Source organism: Pseudorca crassidens, chromosome 2 (genome assembly GCF_039906515.1).
Source record: "Pseudorca crassidens isolate mPseCra1 chromosome 2, mPseCra1.hap1, whole genome shotgun sequence".
Classification (NCBI taxonomy): Eukaryota; Metazoa; Chordata; class Mammalia; order Artiodactyla; family Delphinidae; genus Pseudorca; species Pseudorca crassidens.
Window position 1 is genome coordinate 114,761,295 of NC_090297.1, and position 22,621 is coordinate 114,783,915.

A 22,621-nucleotide genomic window follows, 5' to 3' on the forward strand; every position below is an offset into this window, starting at 1 on the left:
ATAGGTTTATTCCCACTTAGGAACTTTATACTTGCTATTCCTTCAGTCTAGAGTGCTCTTTTTCTCCAGATTCCCATTCATTCATTTATGCATGTTCATTCTCTATCATTCAAGCCTCAACTAAAATGAGAAGTAATCTTTAGGGATTCCTTCCTTGATCACTTCATCTACTGTAATCCCATCAATGTGGGCACTCTATTAGGTGTTTTATGGGTTTTTTTGTTTTGTTTTGGTTTTTTAGCACTTATCAGTACCTAAAACAAAACAGGAAGGTTGAAAATAAGGGATAGAAAACTGTATTCCAGGCAAATACCAAACAGAGGAGAACAAAAATCACTAACAAAAACAAACAAGCAGTCAACGAAGCAAAGTTCCTGCTGTCACAGAACTTATTTTCCAAGAGGAACATAGATGATTTTAAAAGTATATAAGTTATATGTACTGTTATTTTGGGAAATGATAGTGTTTGGAGAAAAAGCAAAAGGAAGAAAGGACAAAAGGATAGTCATCCTTGGCAGCAGGAAACAGTAGCCCATTTAGATCAGGTGGTCGGGAAAGGTGATGTTTGAGCAGAAGAATGAATGAAGGAGTGAGTGAGCCACATAGAATAAAGAGTGCTCCAAGCTAAGATAAGATCTGGGGAGAGGTTAACCTTGGCATGTGTGAGGAACAAAAAATAGGCCAGTGTGGCTGGAGGGTAATGACCAAGGCAATTAAGGGGAAGATTGAAACTGTGGTCTTATAAGCTATGGTAAGGACTTTGAATTTTATTCTAAGAGGGTTAAAAATTCATTGTAGAGCCATCTGAGCAAAGGGGCTACCTGATTTGATTTAGACATTAAAATCTTTACTCTGACTGCTACTGTAATCAACCCCCAGACCCAAAGGAGAAGCAGGGAGAGGCCAGTCAGGACCTTGCTGCTGTGGTCCAAGTTAGAGGTGATGGCAGCTTGGAACAAAGTGTCCCTTTGAGTGAAGAGTTTGTCGGCTCAGCTGGGGACATGTTCTATTTGAGATGCTGAGGAGATATTCAAGAAGAGAAAATGAGATGACTGTTGAACATACAACTTTGGAGTTTGAAAAGAAGTATGGAGTGGAGATTTAAGTTTGGAAATTGTTTAAAGCCAGAAGAGGAAGTGATCACTAGGTTGCAACTGTAAATACAGAAGTGGTTTGTGGCTGAAACTTGAGGTAGTCCAACATCACGAGATCGAGGAGAAAAGAAAAATGACATTGGAAGGGGAAAATATGAAAACTAAAAAAGTGTGTGTCCTGGAAACCACATGAAAAGAGATTTCCAAGGAAGAGAAATTAGTCAATTGGGTCCAATGCTGCCAATATGCCAAGTACATTGTGTTAGAATTGATTGTTAGATTTGGCAATATGAGGTGTTTGGTCTCATCAAAAAAAATCTGTATGAGAGATGGTGATAAAATCCTGTTTAGTGTGAATTCAAGAGAACAAAGGAGAGAAACTGAAGACAATGCAATTCCTTCAAAGAGTTTTGATGTAAAAGGGAGCAAATAAATGAACCCGTAGCTGGAGAAGGATACGGGATCACAGGAAGGTTGTTTTTATTGGCCTTTATGTTTGTTCTTTTAGGATGAGGAAAATTACAAGCAAATAAGTTTGTAAATGAAGGTGATCTAATGCAAATTTGATGATTCAAAAGACACAGAGGAAAACTGCTAAAGCAAAGTCCTGAGTAAGGGAAAGGCGATTGGGGTACAGTGCACAAGTGCATAGATGGTCTTGTTCGATGTATACAGAGTGCTCCCCACAGTGAGAGTATACGAGGATTGGTACTGAGCACAGATGCACATGGTTGGGTTGATGTGTTGGTGGGACTACATGGAAGATCTCTCCTAACTGCTTTAATTGTTCTTAATGAAACAGAAAATAAAGTCATGTGCTTAAAAAAGGATAAGGAAGAATCTTTGGAAGTTAGAGAATAGAAAAGAATGTGTGAAAAGTGCAAAGAGGGTGAGAGAAAAAATGGTAGGCAGGAATACAGAGGGGTTCCCCAGTAACATCAAGACCCCACTTAGTGTTAAATGTTATGAATTCTAAGTAAGACCAGTTATCATAAGAATATATTTTCCACCAGTGAAGTTCAGCTGCATGGGTGCTCTGCACAAGAGGAAAATTTGATTTAACCAAGATTGGTATTATGCCAGGTAAGACAGGGGCACGTGAATTAAATGTGAATGCAATGAAATGATAGTCTGTGTAATTTTAACAGGGTAGAGAGGACAAAAGGGGGCAGTAACATGGAACTTTGAAAATGACAGAAATAAACATAGATATAAAATGTAGGGCTTTATAAATTGAGGAATTATTTAGATTAAGATACCAGTGAGAATGAACTGGAAAAATAAGTGATGGAAATAATAGTTCTTTAGAAAATATAATGGAAGAAGATATCTCATTCCTAAATGAAACAAAACAGATCAAATACATGGAAATAGAAAATACTCATTTTCTTTTTTTGTTTGTTTTTTGTTTTTTGTTTTTGTGGTACGCAGGCCTCTCACTGTTGTGGCCTCTCCCATCGTGGAGCACAGGCTCTGGACGCACAGGCCCAGCAGCCACGGCTCACAGGCCCAGCTGCTCCGCGGCACGTGGAATCCTCCCGGACCGGGGCACAAACCCGTGTCCCCTGCATCGGCAGGCGGACTCCCACTGCACCACCAGGGAAGCACAAAAATACTCATTTTCTACATGAAGAATATTTTAAAACCCTACTGAAACACATAAAAGAAGACAAACATTACCATTTAAATCTTGCTTTGGGTAGAAAGCCTCAGTATTATAGACTAAAGATGTTTATTCTTAAATTTCTGTGAATACAATGAAAAATCAATAAAAATACCATTAATTGTTAAATGTGAGAATAACTGGGGAAATTCCAAACAAGAATAATTGGGGGGAGGCAGATTTAGCATACGGTAGCATAATGTAGTAAAAATATGAGATGTTTGTATTATTTGATATATGGTGTTGAGACAATGGCCTAGTTATAGGTAATAATAAAAGGTGCATCTGATTTCATTTTAAGAAGTACATCTTTGTTTCTTACAACCAATTTGATTCCAGATGAATCAAATACTGAAACATAAAAAGTATAGAAGACATGGGTACTTAAAAAAATAACGTTGGAGTTAGGAAGGCCTTGATAAACACATAAATAAAATGCTAATAAAATTTCAAACTCACAAACTCAGTAATAATGATAAACAGAAGAAAAATACTGCAACATGTATAATAAAAGGCATATTTCCTTATTAGAGAACTCTTACAAGAAAATGATGACAGAATATGAAAAATGAGCAAGGTATGTAAATGGACATTCACAGCAAATGAAGTACAAATGATTAATAAGTATATGAAAAGTGTGTAAATTAATACATCTTATTTTGGTTTCAGTTTGGTAATAGTTATTAAGTTTTTGAATGCACATATCACTAAGAAGTCTTACTTTCAGGAATGTATCCTACAGATGTGCTCCCAGAAGTGTACAATTATATGTGAACTTTATATATAAAGTGATTTTCTTTATAATACCCTTTAAAAATGCCCAAAACTGCAAACAGTCTATATATCCATGGATATTTAGAATAGGGTAAATAAATTATGTTATACTCTTACCTTACTATATGCAATTGTTCAAATGAATGATAAAAACCTTCATGTATTGTTTTGTAAAGACATCTCGAATGTATTGTTATGTGAAAAAGCAAGTCATATAACAGTACACAGAATACAGTCCATTTGGATTACAAAAAAGGAAACACACACACACATACACAGGTATACGCAGAGAACATTCCTAAATTCTATTTAGTAGGTTTGGTTTTATTTTATTTTCTTATTTTCTATATTACACTAAAGCCTGTTTGACTGTTTTGCATACAACTCCATCTGCTTTATTTGTTCAAGAGAGGATGTCACTCAGCTGTTTGATAGCTTTGTCCAAAAGGAAGAGTGCACCTCTCTTACATGGTCAGAGAAACAAAGCAGCTAGAGATGTATGTGTATGTCGTTGTGTATTTGTGTACTTGTGTGTGTGTGTGTGTGTGTGTGTATGTGTGTGTTTAAAATTGGAGAACCTCAACCAAAATCAGTGTTTCCAAAAAGTGATAGAATGTAATGAAAAGTTCATCCCCTTTGCAATATTTTCAATATTAATTTCAACACCTAATTACAATTTTCAGAGCTTTTCTAAAGTGAATTACTCTTTTTTTTTGAATTTTTGAATTTTATTTATTTTTTTATACAGCAGGTTCTTATTAGTCATCCATTTTATACACATCAGTGTATACAAGTCAATCCCAATCTCCCAATTCATCCCACCACCACCCCCAACCTCTGCCACTTTCCCCCCTTGGTGTCCATATATTTGTTCTCTACATCTGTGTCTCAGTTTCTCCCCTGCAAACTGGTTCATCTGTACCATTTTTCTAGGTTCCACATATATGTGTTAATATATATTTGTTTTACTCTTTCTGACTTACTTCACTCTGTATGACAGTCTCTAGATGCATCCACATCTCAAACAAATGAACAAATTTCATTCCTTTTTATGGCTGAGTAATATTCCATTGTATATATGTACCACATCTTCTTTTTTATTTTTTTATTACTATTTTTTTACATCTTTATTGGAGTATAATTACTTTACAATGGTGTGTTAGTTTCTGCTTTACAACAAAATGAATCAGTTATACATATACATATGTTCCCATATCTCTTCCCTCTTGCGTCTCCCTCCCTCCCACCCTCCCTATCCCACCCCTCTAGGTGGTCACAAAGCACCGAGCTGATCTCCCTGTGCTATGCGATTGCTTCCCACTAGCTATCTATTTTACGTTTGGTAGTGTATATATGTCCATGCCACTCTCTCACTTTGTCACAGCTTACCCTTCCCCCTCCTCATATCCTCAAGTCCATTCTGTAGTAGGTTTGTGCCTTTATTCCCATCTTACCCCTAGGTTCTTCATGACATTTTTTTTTCTCAGATTCCATATATATGTGTTAGCATATGGTATTTGTCTTTCTCTTTCTGACTTACTTCACTCTGTATGACAGACTCTAGGTCCATCTACCTCACTACAAATAACTCAATTTCGTTTCTTTTTATGGCTGAGTAATATTCCATTGTATATATGTACCACATCTTCTTTATCCATTCGTCGGTTGATGGGCATTTAGGTTGCTTCCGTGACCTGGCTATTGTAAATAGTGCTGCAATGAATATTGGGGTGCATGTGTCTTTTTGAATTATGGTTTTCTCTGGGAATATGCCCAGTAGTGGGATTGCTGGGTCATATGGTAATTCTATTTTTAGTTTTTTAAGGAACCTCTATATTGTTCTCCGTAGTGGCTGTATCAATTTACATTCCCACCAACAGTGCGAGAGGGTTCCCTTTTCTCCACACCCTCTCCAGCATTTGTTGTTTGTAGATTTTCTGATGATGCCCATTCTAACTGGTGTGAGGTGATACCTCACTGTAGTTTTGATTTGCATTTCTCTAATAATTAGTGATGTTGAGCAGCTTTTCATGTGCTTCTTGGCCATCTGTATGTCTTCTTTGGAGAAATGTCTGTTTAGGTCTTCTGCCCATTTTTGGATTGGGTTCTTTTTTTAATATTGAGTTGCATGAAGTGTTTATATATTTTGGAGATTAATCCTTTGTCTGTTGATTCATTTGCAAATATTTTCTCCCATTCTGAGGGCTGTCTTTTTGTCTTGTTTATGGTTTCCTTTGCTGTGCAAAAGCTTTGAAGTTTCATTAGGTCCCATTTGTTTATTTTTGTTTTTATTTCCATTACTCTAGGAGGTGGATCAAAAAAGATCTTGCTGTGATTTATGTCGAAGAGTGTTCTTCCTATGTTTTCCTCTAAGAGTTTTATAGTGTCCGGTCTTACATTTAGGTCTCTAATCAATTTTGAGTTTATTTTTGTGTGTGGTGTTAGGGAATGTTCTAATTTCATTCTTTCACATGTAGCTGTCCAGTTTCCCCAGCACCACTTATTGAAGAGACTGTCTTTTCTCCATTGTATATCCTTTCCTCCTTTGTCAGAGATTAGTTGACCATAGGTGTGTGGATTTATCTTTGGGCTTTCTATCTTGTTCCATTGGTCTATATTTCTGTTTTTGTGTCAGTACCACATTGTCTTGATTCCTGTAGCTTTGTAGTATAGTCTGAAGTCAGGGAGTCTGACTCCTCTAGCTCCATTTTTTTTCCTCAAGACTGCTTTGGCTATTCGAGGTCTTTTGTGTCTTCATACAAATTTTAAGATTTGTTCTAGTTCCGTAAATGGCCATTGGTAATCTGATATGGATTGCATTGAATCTGTAGATTGCTTTGGGTAGTATAGTCATTTTCACAATATCGATTCTTCCAATCCAAGAACATGGTATATCTCTCCATTTGTTGGTAACATCTTTAATTTCTTTCATCAGTGTCTTATAGTTTTCTGTATACAGGTCTTTTGTCTTCCTAGGTAGGTTTATTCCTAGGTTTGTTATTCTTTTTGTTGCAATGGTAAATGGGAGTGTTTCCTTAATTTCTCTTTCAGATTTTTCACCATTAGTGTATAGGAATGCAAGAGATTTCTGTGCATTAATCTTGTATCCTGCAGCTTTACCAAATTCATTGATTAGCTCTAGTAGTTTTCTGGTGGCATCTGTAGGATTTTCTATGTATAGTATCATGTCATCAGCAAACAGTGACAGCTTTACTTCTTTTCCTTCTCTGATTGTTGTGGCTAGGACTTCCAAAACTATGTTGAGTAATAGTGGTAGAGTGTGCAACCTTGTCTTGTTCCTGATCTTAGAGGAAATGCTTTCAGTTTTTCACCATTGAGAATGATGTTTGCTGTGGGTTTGTCTTATATGGCCTTTATTATGTTGAGGTAGGTTCTCTCTATGCCTACTTTCTGGAGAGTTTTTATCATAAATGGGTGTTGAATTTTGTCAAAAGCTTTTTCTGCATCTACTGAGATGATCATATGGTTTTTATCCTTCAATTTGTTAATATGGTGTATCACATTGATTGGTTTGCGTGTATTGAAGAATCCTTGCATCCCTGGGATAAATCCCACTTGATCATGGTGTATGATCCTTTTAATGTGTTGTTGGATTTGTTTGCTATTATTTGGTTGAGGATTTTTGCATCTATATTCATCAGTGATATTGGTCTATAATTTTCTTTTTTTGTAGTATCTTTGTCTGGTTTTGGCATCAGGGTGATGATGGCCTCATAGAATGAGCTTGGGAGTGTTCCTTCCTCTGCAATTTTTTGGAAGAGTTCGAGAAGGATGGGTATTAGCTCTTCTCTAAATGTTTGATAGAATTCACCTGTGAAGCCATCTGGTCCTGTACTTTTGTTTGTTGGAAGATTTTTAATCACAGTTTCAGTTTCATTACTTGTGATAGGTCTGTTCATATTTTCTATTTCTTCCTGGTTCAGTCTTGGAAGTTTATACCTTTCTAAGAATTTGTCCATTTCTTCCAGGTTGTCCATTTTATTGGCATAGAGTTGCTTGTAGTAGTCAGGTTTGGTTTTAGATATGGCAAGGATTAGTAATTTATAAAAAAATTCTGTGTATTTTAAACTTGAACTAATATGCAAATATACTGAGAATAATAGGTTTCTTATCATTGGGAAAAGAAGTGAGAAAGGGGGAACACTAGAACACAGTCTGAGATATTAGTTTAGAATTGGAGGTATCATTATAAATCATGGTTGTTAAGATATAAATATTAATACACCCCCCATTTTCTAGCTTTAGAGTCTAAAATTAAATATACAGCAGTGGCAATAAGTACACCTAGCACCCAGATCTTGGTTTCTAAATACAATTCTCCACTGAAAGATACCATAGCTTCTCAGAGAAATGGCTGATTCTGGGAACAGTGCAGGGAAAGTACAAGATGAGCCTGGAACGTCTCTATCTTGAGGTTAAAGAAGTGCTCAAAGAAGAGACTGGTGGTTGCCAGTGAATGGGGTCAAAATGGGTGAATGGGGTCAAAAGGTATAAACTTCCAGTTATAAAATAAGTCAGCCATGGGGATGTAATGTACAGCATGGTGACTATAATTAATAATACTGTATTGCATATTTGAAAGTTATGAAGAGATTAAATCTTAAAAGTTCTCATCACAAGAAAAAAAGAATTTATAACTAGGTATGGTGATGGATTTTAACTAGACTTATCGTGGTGAACATTTCATAACATATACAAATACCAAATTATTATACTGTACACCTGAAACTAATATAGTTATATATCGATTATACCTCAATTAAAAATAAACTGCTCAAAGAATAATGGAGACATGTCAAAAGAACAAAGGAGCCAGACTAATGCAGTTCCCACTTGCCAATTCTGTGATGATTTGAACATCAACATAAATAATGTTAATAGTAACTAACATTATCTCATAGTACCTATATTATCTAAGTCTACTAGTATCTAAATAGTACCTCTTTCTTACAGAATATCAGTCTATAGGAGAAATGATGGAGTTAGGAAATCATCAATGGATCCTAAAACCAGAGCGTGAAAGTTTGATGAGGAACAGGATATTAATCTCAATATATCACTCTACAAATTATGTGTATAAAAAGGGAAAATAATAAGTTTACAGTGGAGAAACCTAGTGGACACCACCTTAAACAAGTTAACATCACTAATATTAGGACAAATTGACATCACGTGGTTCCTGGTATGATGCACTGAGAATGATACATCACTTTCACGATATTCTTACTAAAAATTCAAAATTTAAATCTAGTCATGAAGGATATTAAATCAGAGTAAGTACAAAGAAGGGAAAGAAGTGAAACAGAATCAAAGTTAAGTGCAAGGGGAAAATGATGAACTCTTCAGATAAATTCAAACTGAGAGACGTTCCATAAAATATCTGGCCTGTACTTTTCAGAAGTATCAAGGTAGAGAATGACAAAAGAAAAGTAAGGTACTGTTTCAGATAAAAAGGCACTAGAGAAACAGGAAAACAAATATGTAAAGGGTAATCTTGGATTGGATACTAAACTACAAAAAAAAATTTTGCTATAAAGGACATTATGAGATAATAGGGTAATTTAAATATGATTTGTGGATTAGGTAATAGTATTGTTGTATTTGATATTAATGTGTATGTGGCTCTCTCTGTATATATATATACATGTATATGTATACACTGATTTTTAATAATTATACTGTGATTACATAAGAGAATGAGCTTCTTCCTAGGGAATACACACTAAAATATTTAGGAGTAAAGTGACACAATGGCTTCAACTTACTCTCAAGTGATTCGGAAAAAAGTTAGATAGATAGATAGATACAGATAGATTATAGATGAAAGAAGAGAATGATAAAGTAAGTGGGACAAAATGTGAATAATTGGGGTACCTGGACAAAGACATTTAGGAGTTTTTGTAGTACTCCTGCAACTTTTCTATAAGTCTGCAATTGTATATTTAAAAAGTTTCAAAAAAGTGAAAAAAATATTACAATTTCTTTATAGATATTTGTGCAGGAAAGGGTTAAGTCAGAAGTCCTGGGCTGCTCAAATCCTGCACATTCCCAAGAAAGGCTTGTGTTTAGGACTGGACCTCGGCCAGCTCATGGGAGATGAGCTCTGAGCTCTTGAATTAATTCTGCTTGATAAGTGTTTTGATATGTCAGAGGCCTTGAATCACAGATATTTGCTTGATCAGATCATTTATGCTAAAAGTGTGATTTATGGTGAACACCTGTTTTTGTTCCGAAGGGCTGGAGTCTGAGTACCTGAGGTCAGTAATGCAGGTTATTACATGCCTAACGTTACTGACTCCCAATAAAAAGCCTGACAGCAAGGCTCAGGTGAGCTTCCCTGGTCAACAACACTTTGTACCTATGGTCACTTTGCATTGTTGCTGAGAAAATTACTCATGTCCATGTGACTCCCCTGGGGGAGAACATTTGGAAGTTTATGCTTTGTTTCTCCTAGACTTTGCCCCCATGGACCTTTTTTCCCTTTGTTAATTTTAATTTGTACCCTTTTGCTGTAATAAACTATAACCATGACTGTAACAGTTTTTCTGTACCCTGTGAATCCTTCTAAGAGCTGGATAGTGATCTTGAGGACTGACAACAAAAATTAAAGCATTTAAATAAATAGAGAGAGAGCCTATATCAGTTCATCCCTAATGATTTTTTAGTTTAATGCAATTCCAAAAACCTGATCTAAAATTTGTATGGAAAGGTAAAGATCCAGCTACATAAAAATAAAAGAAGATAAGAGGGGTTGATCTCCCTGATAACTAAGATTTATTATAAAGTTATAGTTGTTAAGACAGTGTAATCTGGGTACATGGAATAAAACTGACCAATGGAGCAGAATGGAGTGGCTAAACTGACCAATGCTTATAAAGATTTATAATGTATAACAGAGATAAAATTGTAGACCAGTGGGGAAAGGAAGGACGCTTCAAACAGCTGATAGAACTGGATATCCAGTTGAAAAAAGAGAAATGAATTTGGACATCTATCTTACCACATACACAAAAATCAAATCCAGATGGATTTAAATATGAAAAGTATATTAATAGGTTTAGAAGAAAATAAAAGCGACTATTCTGACACTGAGGTAGAAATTTCTTTTTCCAAGGAAGATGCAAAATTGCTAACAAAAAAGACCAGAATGATAAATTTGACTCCATTAAAATAATTTTTGTTCCATAAAAAGAACCATAAAGAAGTGAAAAGACAAGCCACAAAGTGGTAGAAAATATTTGCATAACATATTAAGGACAAGAGTTTGGTGTCCAGGGTACATATAAAGCTGCTACAGTTGAATAAAAAAAACACAAACAACCCAATGGAAACGTGGATAAAGACATGAAAAGTACTTTGCAGAAGACAGAACAGTCATAGCCAATAAACTTTGAAAAGATGTTCAACCTCTTGTTATTCAGGAAAATGTAAATTAAAACCACAACCATGTCACACCTACTAGCTTGACAGAAATTAGCAAGTCTAATAACAAGGAGGAAAGGATGTAGATCAACTGGAACTTCTCTTATTCTTCACCTGTCACAGTGTAAATTGGTACAACCAATACAAAATTCGATTTAGTATTATCTTGTAAAGTTGAAACTTTTTATATTCCATGAGCTAGTAATTTATTGAAAGGATATAAACCTTAGAGGAACTTGTGCACATTTAATCAAGAAAGTATGCAGTAAAATATTTGAAACATTACAATTTATAATAACAAAAATCTGGAAACACCCCCATTATCCCACACCAGGACAATGGACAAAAAACACTGCGGTATATTCACATGATGGAATAGCGTAAGGCAGTTAAATTAATAAACTATAGCTCCATTCTGGATCTTAGAAAAGGAACACTGAATTTTTTAAAAAACAAGTCTCAAAAAACTGTATACAGTATATCATTTTTATAAAGCTCAAGAACAGAACTAAAAAATGTATTGTTTAAACACACATACACATATAATAAAGGTATAAAATAAGTAAAATGAAAATAAACATAAAAATCAGGATAGTAGTAACTGTTGGGGCTGAGGGTGAGAGTAGGGGGGTGCAGTGCAAAGAGATAAGGAAGTGGGAAAAATGAGAATTACCTAAGTGATTCTTGAGTCGAGTAGTTCCTGAGTCGAGTGATGGGATTCCAAATGTTTATTTTATTGTTATGCATCTCGACATATTTTAAACATAGTGTTTTATAAGTATGATATGCTATATTAAATATGATAAATACTTTTTAAATAAAGAAAGATCATAACATACACCAAATGTAACATATACAAAAGCCCATAGGCAAATCGCAACCAGTAGCTTCAAAATCTTCTTGTCAGCCAAGGCAGAGTTTTGTTGATTTTGAAATTGTTTAGAACTTTGGTTTGCCTTTCCAGTTATCATGTAATGCACTAAATATATACCTATTTTACTTTATAACTCATTAATGTCATCTCAAGTGTCTAACGTTAGATTAGCAGAAGATCTAGATTCTTCTTTTTTTTTGGTGGTGGTGGTGGGGGAGGAGTTGTTCACATTTCCCCTTCATTTTTCCAAGAATCCCTGGAACTTAAGCATTTCAAAAAGAGTGGTCAGGAAGGAACAAAATTGGGTCATCTGTAGGACATGGATGGACCTAGAGACTGTCATAAAGAGTGAAGTAAGTCAGAAAGAGAAAAACAAATATCGTATATTAACGCATATACGTGGAAGCTAGAAAAATGGTACAGATGAACTGGTTTGCAAGGCAGAAATAGAGATACAGATGTAGAGAACAAACATGTGGACACCAAGGGGGCAAAGAGGGCGAGTAGGATGAATTGGGAGATTGGGATTGACATATATACACTAATATGTATAAAATAGATAACTAATGAGAACCTGCTGTATAGCACAAGGAACTCCACTTTAGGGTACAGTAGAAACTAACAACATTGTAAAACAACCATACCCCAATTAAAAAAAAAAACAAAACTGATCAGTGAGTGGCAAATGAAAACAAGCTCAGAGCTCCCACTGATTATGGTGAGTTGTATAATTATTTCATTATATATTACAATGTAATAATAATAGAAATAAAGTGCACAATAAATGTAAAAAAATACTTAATATTCCTCAGAACTAAAAAAAAAAAAAAAAAAAAAAAAAAAAAGAGTTGTCAGGTTTACAGAAACACCTAAGTAGGGAAAGCCTGGAGTTTGCTTAGTCTAATTTTTATTTTGTTTCCTGTTTCCCTTTGAGGACAACGAGCCTAACCTGTTCAAGAGAAGATTCTGGACATTTGCTAATTCACTATAGCAAATAGACTGTATTTTCAAAAACTGGACGCAGTTATCTCCCATTCTGTATGCTCTCCTATTAGTGTGCTGCACCCCCATTACAAAGCAAAGTCTGTACGCCTCCCCTTGAGACTGGGCATGTCTCTGTGACTGACTGGACAATTATGGTGGTGTGAAAGTCATGCTGTGACATCCTGACTTTTGAGACCAGGACATAAAGGATCATACAGTTTCTGTCGGGCTCTTTGTCTTGGGGTGCTTGCTCTTGGAATCCACAGCACAGGCTGTGAGGAAGCCCAGGCTACTTGGAGAGGCTAGGTGTAGGTATTTCAGTCAACAGCCAGCATTGACTGACGACGTGAGTGAGCAAACTCCCGCTAACTCCTGACCACAGCTACATGGGAGACCCGATGTGAGAAGAGCCTCACTGAGACCAGTCTCCCAGAGATGGATGATGAAGGACTGCTGTTGCTTTATGACTCTAAGTTCAAGTAGTTTGTTATGCCGCTAACTGGAACATCCAAGTTTCAGTACAAGCAAGAACAGATGTGGACAACTACAGTCATGCATGTGGACAAGCCTACCCACAAAATGCTAGGCTGAGGTTAAGGCACCCAGGGACACAGTGCCCAGGAATACAGCACTTCCCTTAGCTCAGCCCTTCAGTTGTTCTCACAGCCATACCCAGAGAGACCTGCTAGCCAGGAGTCAGGTTGTTTGGCCATCAACCTCCTAACAGAACCCTAACCACTGTCCTTCCTCTCCTGATTATCCATAAACCTAGGATTCTGCTAGATTTCCTTTTCAGCTCTTAAAACAAAAAGATACCTCCTCAGGAAAAATAAGGTCACTAGTGTATCCTCTAACAGCATGGTCTCCTAATTTTTCACAGAGAGCTCAGATTGTAACAGTATAAAGTTCTTCCTATCCTGATTGTGTGTTGCTAGAGCTGTCTTGATTGTCTTCTATGAAAGAGGCTTTCTACCTTCTTCCTACTGGGGGCAGGGAGCCTCTTCATGCCTCAATGCTGATTTGTGTTTGCAATGATATCTAGAGTGACAAATTGGCTCTTCTCTCACTAGAGCAGAGAAAAAAAAAAGTTTAATCACAGGGGTGGTCCCAAAATGGAAGACTATCCAATCATACTTTGACCACAAAACACTGAAGGCTATAATGGCTATGAAGATACTACTCAGCTGCAAATAGCCAGGAAAAGAAGTTGAGACGTTAACTTCATTAATGAAAAGTTTTGAGTTTTCTAAGAAACCCTGATTTGGCTAGCATTTCCTCTTATGTCTCTGAAACTGATATGGATAAGAGCAAATATTATAAACTTCTTCATGTTTGCTATAAACCTTTATTTCTATAGTTTTCTAAATTTAAAAGCTACCACAAATTCAGTAGAGAAGGAGAAGCAGGAATACCAAAAAACCCCCCCAAAAACAAAAAAACCAACCCCCCCCCCCCGCCACTTAACCAAAAAACAAACCAAGTACAAGGGGCATTTTTTAAGTTTATCAAGGTATGAATGCAGGCACTTCATTTTTTTGCCATGTGTGGAAAAATTAACTTAGAGAATTGTCAGGATCTGGCCATGAGATAGATAAGGTACATGTTGTTAAATTAACTAAACAAGGAGGCCATCAAACTGAGGGGCCTCCAATGCCATGGCAGCCTATGTAAACAAACTAAAATCTAAGGCTGGAAATGCCTCCAGGTTATAAAATCAAAGCCTCAGGACAACCAATCACAAAAAGCCAACCAGGCTTTAAGCTACAGCCAGTCATTACTCTCCTTACTTTGCCTCTCCTTTTTCTTTATAGAAGTCTCTCCCTGAGTTCCTGGCCCTGGGACACCCCTAACAACTTCTGGTTTGGCACTGCCCAATTTGCATTGATTTTTGTTAAAAAAAAAAAAAAAAAGCTTAAAATTTTTAATATGCCTCAGTTTGTCTTTTACCAATATAAAAGAGGAAAATAGTGAGAATAAGATGCTCCTAGGGGGAGAAAAAATGCCTGGACTTGGGGCTGGTAAACCAGTGTGGAGGTAACCCCAGACTGGGCTTGTGAAGCTCTGTGCATTTAACTATTTTCTTGGACAGGCCTGGGGTATGAAATCCTGGCTCAGGTTTCTTTAGACACAGACAGTGGTCTCCTGGCCTTCTGCAGAGGTCTCTACTGTCTATTGAGCTTTTGGTCTACCATTTCTGAATCCCACAATAGGACAGAAACAATAGCCAGATTGACTGTTTTAGTTCTAGAAAAGAAGACGAAGAAGAAAGAAAAAAAGATATTGAGCAGGGTTCTTGACTACAGGGAGAGCTGCATAGTTTCCTGGAATCCAAGACAGAGGCTCTTAGCTAGAGCTCACTTGGGCTTTGTAACCATGGTTTTCCAAGGCCCAACTATATAAAAATAGAATATTTATTTAAAAAACAAAACCTGACAAATAAGCCACCGCTGTTTCTACTTGCAGTGCAAAGTGCCATGAGAGTCCCAAAGCACAAACCCATATAATCTGGTAAATGTTCCCTCTATGTAACAAGGTCCCTGGGCACCGGTCGTCTGCTTGCTTCTAGCCCCAGGGTGACTCTCGAGGGTGCTCAGGGAATGTCACCCAGAAACCTTGAGAGATGATCCCCAGAGAGCCTTTCTTGGGTGTCAAAAGCTCCTCCCCCAGCTGGAGAGAATATCTAGTATCTGAGGAGCCCCCTGTAACTTTCCTTTTACCTCCAGCCCTAGACTGGCCCTAAAGCAGGCAGAAGGATCACGTTCAGGTGCCTTTGTTTCATGACCTTGATTTGTGAATACTTGTGACCAATGGGCCACGTTTCTGATCTCTACCTCCATTTTTCTGTTGAGCCACAGATTTGCAGGAAGAAAAGTAAGTGAGATTTGGGAAAAGACTTCAGTCATTTACAGAGGTAGCCACATACGGAATAAAATACACGTATGGGTTTTATTGTTGTTAAAGGGTCAAATTATATTAAGCTGGAAAGGGTCCAGGTGTATATGAATTTTTGTTCTTCTTTAGCCTTAATTTACCACTTTCAAAGAGCCTCTGCTAATCCTAAGGAATAATGACTTCCAGAATTAAAGACTATCTTGACTAATACGGTAATAAAGAATGTGGCTCTGCTACTTAGCAGCTATGTTTCCTTGTCTATATTCTTGTCTTCACACAAATCATAATCCACAGAGACACTATTTATAAAGCCTCATAGGATACATTTACAGTTACTTACCATGGTACACACATCAAGCCAAACAACTTTCCCTGTTAAGAAATGGTCCCTGACGTCTAACATAAAAGTTTTCTTTCAACCTCATACCATTTCTTTTCATATCATGCTCGGAGGGGTTGAAGTGTAACTGTGCAGTAATCCCTTATAAATACCGTTTTGTAGATTTCCTTTATTTAAAATGTTATATTTCTGAAAAATAGATTAATCTTAAAAGCACTAAAGAAGTTTGCCTTTGAAATTTACCCAATAGTGAGTCATTTTTCAATGTGGCTAATTTGTTTTACTTCCAGCAAAATGCACTTTTTAGGCAACTCCATGTATTCTATTATTAAATTTATTTTTATAGCTAACCTGTTACATAATTATATGTTTGTTTAGGAATAGGGTAAAAGCTACTAGAAAAGTTACACTACCAGTATATTTTCCAATTAGATGTTCATAGTGTTAGCTTTCTTCTAGAGTTATAATTCCAATGTTAAAATTCAGCCCAGTTCTTTAATTGTTTGTTGCTGTCACAGGCATAGACAGAGGGAAAGGAGACAGAGGTTAAAAAACATTGAAAACTCCTCTTCTTTGAAGAAGAGCTCGCTGTGGTGCCCCAGCACTCTGCTTTCTAACAGGCAATTTGTTTGATGGACCAGTTACCTGCAACGAGTCCGTCAGCAGACATTGTGCCCTACATTGCAGTTGTCATAGGGTTATAAAGAGTTGAAATACTTGGTCCTTACTCTCAAAGACTATATAATATAGCCATGATGGGGACAGTTCTATGATGCAGTTTTGTGTAATGGGAGGAACAATGGACACAGGATCAGAAGACATGAGTTCAAGTCTTGATTTTCATCCTTTGACACCTGTGTGTCCACGGGCAGTTACCTAAACGGAGCTGATCCTCAGTCTCTGCTTCTGAAGAGAAACAATAATCCTCGCCCTCCCTGTTCCATTGGATGGTGATGAAGTTTAATAATGTATGTGAACATATTTTGTAATCACAAATGCACTATGGTGCTTTCAACACAAAAGAGCTAGTATACAGTTGTATGCTACCTCCATGCAAGGACACGTGTTTGGGGCTGGGGGGAGGCAGGGAGCAGGGTGAGAGAGAGAGAATAGGAAAGGATTTTACAGAGGTTATGGGCTTTGCGTAGCTTTGAAAAATGAGTAGTGTCTAGGGAAGAGGACTGTAGCACAGAAGTTGAGAGGAGTAGTACTATCAGAGTTGAAAGACTGAAATGAGAATGCAGTGTGTAAACCATAGTGACAAGAGCTCTACCTTAAACCCTAGAAGCTTGGGAATTAGTAGGTAGCTACAGAGCCTGGAGCTTTGCACGACATTACACCACTGAACTTGAATGGATTCAATAATTGTTTGAATTCTAATATAAGTTGATACTTAACAGTTTAAAAATGTTTCTACCAACAAATCTATGATGTTATCACAATTGCATCCATATAAACGTGAGGAAACTGCTCTTAGAGATGTAAATTCCTTGCCCAAGGTAACTTAGCCCATGATAGAACTAAAATATGAGTTTATACCGCCTGACTCTAAAAACCATGTATTTTTTCCTTAGTGAGCAAAGAACATTGCTCCACTGTTTATTCCCAAAAGAAATGAGCATGGGTATGAATATAAATAAGCAGAGACCTGAAGTAGATGAACCAAAAGAATCTGCCCAGCTTGCTATTGACAGAAATCAACCATCTAGGTTCTTTATATAATTTTTTACTTTCTTAGCTGCCATATATTATTTAATGAAGAAAGAGAATCACACTTTGGTGAGTGAGTTTACTTTCCAGGGTTTCTCCAGCTTCCATGAGCACCAGCTCACTCTCTTTATTATGTTCTTTGCACTGTACATGTCAACCTTGGCAGGCAGTATCATCATTATGACCATCATTAGCCTTGCTCATCACCTCCACACCCCCCATGTACTTCTTCCTCAGCATGCTGTCAGCTTCAGAGACCATGTACACACTCATCATTATACCCAAGATGCTCTGTAACCTCACAGGCCTGAGTCAGCCCATTTCTTTGGCAGGTTGTGCCACTCAGATGTTCTTCATCATTTTGGCCATCAACAACTGCTTCCTGCTCACAACAATGGGGCACGACTGCTATGTGGCCATTTGCAACCCCTTGAGGTACTCTGTCATCGTGAACAAGAGGGTGTGCATCCAGCTGGTGTGGGAGGCCTGCAGCATTGGGCTGGTTGTAGCCATGACACAGGTTACATCTGCATTCAGGTTATCTTTCTGTGCTACAAAGTTGGCCCACTTCATCTGTGACATCTGACCTGTGATGAAGCTCTCCTGCACTGACATGACTGTCAATGAGATCCTGACTTTAATCATCAGTATCCTGGTGATCCTGGTTCCCATGGGATTGGTTTTCATTTCCTACATCCTCCTTATCTCCACCACCCTTAAAATTGCCTCTGCTAAGGGACAGAAGAAGGCCTTTGCCACATGTGTTTCCCACCTCACTGTGGTCATGGTCCACTATGGCTGTGCCTCCATTGTCTACCCCAAGCCCAAGTCAGAGAACACCAAGGATCAGGGTCAGCTGATCTCAGTGACCTACACCATCATCACCCCTCTACTGAACCCTGTGGTGTACGCTCTGAGGAACAAAGAGGTCAAGGATGCTCTGCTCCGGGCCACTGGCAGGAAGCTTTCCTGAGAAGATGGGCCTGTTTCACAGAAGGTCTTAGAAGATTCTACAGAGAAGAAAAAGTAAAGCAGTGCCCACAGCACCTACAGTGAAAATTCTGCAGCCTACTAATCAGTGGCTGGGTAGAAGAGAAAAAAGGACTACAAACCCAGCCCCTGAAGATAGGGAGAAGGTTCTCCAAAGCACAAGCAAGCCTGCATCTGACAAGAGAGCATAGATGGTATGGAGCAATAAATATAGGAGAAAGAACTTGATTTGGGGAAGTAGATGGGTTGTCTGCACAGCTAGGACAGAATAAGATCAAGATAGTAGAACGAATTAATGAGGGGAGGCTATTCCAATGCAGGACTAAACTTTTAAATATATTCTATAACATTCTTTTAGGACATGGGATTTCCTTTTATCCATTTAAAGTTACAAAGGCTTAACACCCAATTGAAGTCATTCTTTTATGGACAATTCAAGTTCCTTGCATCTTAGACCTCATAAATAAATAGCTATCGGGGCTTCCCTGGTGGCGCAGTGGTTAAGAATCCACCTGCCAATGCAGGGGACATGAGTTCGAGTTCTGGTCTGGGAAGATCCCAAATGCTGCGGAGCAACTAAGCCCGTGTGCCACAACTACTGAAGCCCACGCGCCTAGAGCCCATGCTCCGCAGCAAGAGAAGCCACCGCGATGAGAAGCCTGCACACCTCAACAAAGAGTAACCCCTGCTCGCCGCGACCAGAGAAAAGCCTGCGTGCAGCAACGAAGACCCAGTGCAGCCAAAAATAAAGTAAATAAATAAGTTTATTAAAAATAAATAAATAAATAAATAAATAAATAAATGGCTATCAGAGATAATAAGCATCTACACAATTCATCAGTCCTTGAAGTCTGGATCTTTTCCACATAAGTCTGCATTCTCCCATATGGCCAACCTGGAACTTAAGTTTTCAGGACCATGTAATAGAAACATTTTTGGAAAGTGATTAAAATTCCTTGGCAATTTAATTAAAGAAAGAGGTAGCACCAAGTAATCATATTGGCATTTATATTATGAGAATGTACAAAGGTTATTGGTGATAATATATGTGAATGGTTCACCCAGTTAAAAAAAAAAAATTAGTATTGCCTTTGGAGATGCTTGGAGAATGAAAAGAAGTGTCTAGTGATGGGAATACAAGAGAGAATCTATAACAAGGATTAGCCAGGTGAGAGGATTGGGAAGATTTGGATGGGTAAGGAAATAGCCATATGGTAACTTAGTGACTCAACAAAAGAAAAAGACTCAAACCATCAACACTATCATTTCAAACCCCCTAGGACCTGAATTAATATGCCATCTTTCACTAGTCACCTCCACTTCCAGCACCCCTCCCCCAGCCTGTTATCCAGTCCCACACAGAACACCTGGTGACTTGTGGCTTCCCATTTCCCATTTCATATTCTCATGCTTTTCTACAGCTTATTGTTACTTAATGGAAATCCCTTACTGCCACCCTCACTGCCCACTCAACCAGGGTGTTCTCCTTTTAAAACACCAAACTAAAGCATCTCTCTTTTATGAACTTTCTAATGAAGAAGAAATCACTCCCTCACTCTCCTACCTCTAAACTCATACATGCATTATATTACTATAGTGAGCATTTCCCATGATGTCTTTATGGCTCAAAGTCTGAAATGGGCAGCGAGTGATGTTGTAACCAGATGAAGACTTCACTAAGTGGACAGTTTAATGTCTTACTTGTACCAAGTGACCTGTTTTTCACAGGCTGTGTTCTCCTTCATGTTAATTTCAAAAGTTAGGGTTATGTCCAAATATTGTAATTTCATAAATAGCCCATTATGGTTCGGTCTTTCATAAATTTGAGTATTTTTTAAAATTTGTGGTGGAATCCAACAGAACCCCAAAATAAAGGTACCCCAGGTTTGCCAATGGTCACTTTTACTCAGTAAATAAAAAGACTTTTTAAATTTTAGACTATAGCCTCAAAAATGCTGCCCTGTTCATTCAACTTTATTAATAATAATCTATATTGGCAAAGTTAGCTACTGAAAATGTTAGGTAGCAGTTTTTGGAAGCCAGCAGAGTAAAGTGGATATAACATAAGCACTGTAAGAAAAAGACTGCATTTTGAGTCCTGGCTCTGCTTCTTATTCACCACATATACTTGAATGATTAGCTAACTTCTCTAAGCCGCTGTTTCCTCATTTATAAAACGTCAGTTTCTCACGACAAACACGAGATAAGAGGTGTGAAAATCCTTTGCAAATGACAAAACAGGGGCAAATATTCTTTATTTTTATTAGAGTAAGAAAAGCGCTATAATCTCTGTAAACTTCTAATTATATCAACGAAACCCAGAGGGTTCAACCTCATCCATCTGAGGAGGGTACTGCCACAGAGATTTCTGATTCTCCGTTTTTGTCTGCCTGCTATCACTTTTATTTCTGTTCCTGGTGCAAGGTCGAGTCTCTTTCTTTAGACACCCTGGAGAATGATGAGGGGAATTCCGCTTCTGGATGATTAATCCTCCAGACACATCCCAGTCATTTAGCCTGATACAGAGCTTCAGTGATCTCATGAGCACAGAAAGTGATTGTTTTACTTAGTTTCCCCAGACATATTGGTTCCACCCTTCATTTCTCAACTGGCCTCTTTTGTTGGGAAGAACACAAAATCATAAGAAGACTTGAATTTAAGACACACCTTTATTCCTTCCCAACTGTGTATTCCTAAGGAAGTAATGGAATCTTTCCTTATCTACGATATGGGGTTACCAATGCTGGCTCTGCCTTTCTCATTAGGCTATTGTAAGAATCAAATATAGTAGAATTAACAGAGCATAAATTGTTGTGATAACCACAGGAGGTGTTAAGAAATATAATGTATCATTATCCCTATTATTATTAGCTAACATGATCCCTGTATTCTTACCTCTCCAATTTTTCCTGGCTATTTTATATTATTTCACTAATTTTTGACTCCTTCCTCCCTCCCACTTGTACTTAAGTTCTAATTGCTGTTGTATCCATCCTTAAATCTGGTCATGTATTTGTAGTTGCTTATAAAAAACAACAACAACAAAAAAAACAACACTTCCAAACTTTGCATTACTATCTTTTGTTAGCAACTTCAGCAGTTAATGCTTGTCCTGCTCTACATCAAACACTTTCCCTCCTTCTAGTTTAGTAGATTTCAAACTCTTTACCATGGTCCATGGCCCTCAATAAGCAATGCATACTGTAACATAACCCAGTATGCATGCATACATTTTCTGTATGTCTGTGTATATATACACATACACATACGTATACAAACAAGCAAAACATTGACAAAACAGTACTTACCCTTACTATATGCAATGCATTTAGATGTTTTTCATTCTAGTCAATTCTGTTCTATTTCATTTTATTTAAGTAATATTAGTGAAGAGAGGTGCATCTAAGACATATTTTGACCAAATACTCAATAACTGAGAGTTAAAATATTCAATGGAAGTCAATGCCTCAGCCCAATATCATCAGATTGTCTCTGGGATACTGAAATAAAATTAAAATCTTATTTCAAAATTTAATAACATTGGAATTTTATTATTAAACATTTGGTAATCATATTTAAACATTTGACATTTCAGAGGAAGGACATTTAGTCTTCACTGTAGCTGCTAGATTGTTCTAGCAGTCACTAAAACACATTTGGTATACCAGATAGATGCTCATTTTTCAAGTGAGGAACTGAGATTGGTAGAAAATCAGAATAACTTGAAGGTAATATCTCATTTTTTTCTAACACTTTCTTTTCTTCATATTCTTTATTAGATACAGATTAAAAATAATTTATACTGGATACTGTCATACATGATTTGGGTGGCAAAACTGAAATTGTGCTGTAACTCA

At 37.2% G+C, this 22,621-nt stretch overlaps 1 pseudogene; it reads left to right on the plus strand.

The window, feature by feature from the left end:
* The first annotated feature begins 17,819 nt into the window (after window positions 1-17,819).
* On the plus strand, window positions 17,820-18,747 carry LOC137219543 (olfactory receptor 10J1-like; annotated as a pseudogene).
* The last annotated feature ends 3,874 nt before the right edge of the window (window positions 18,748-22,621 follow it).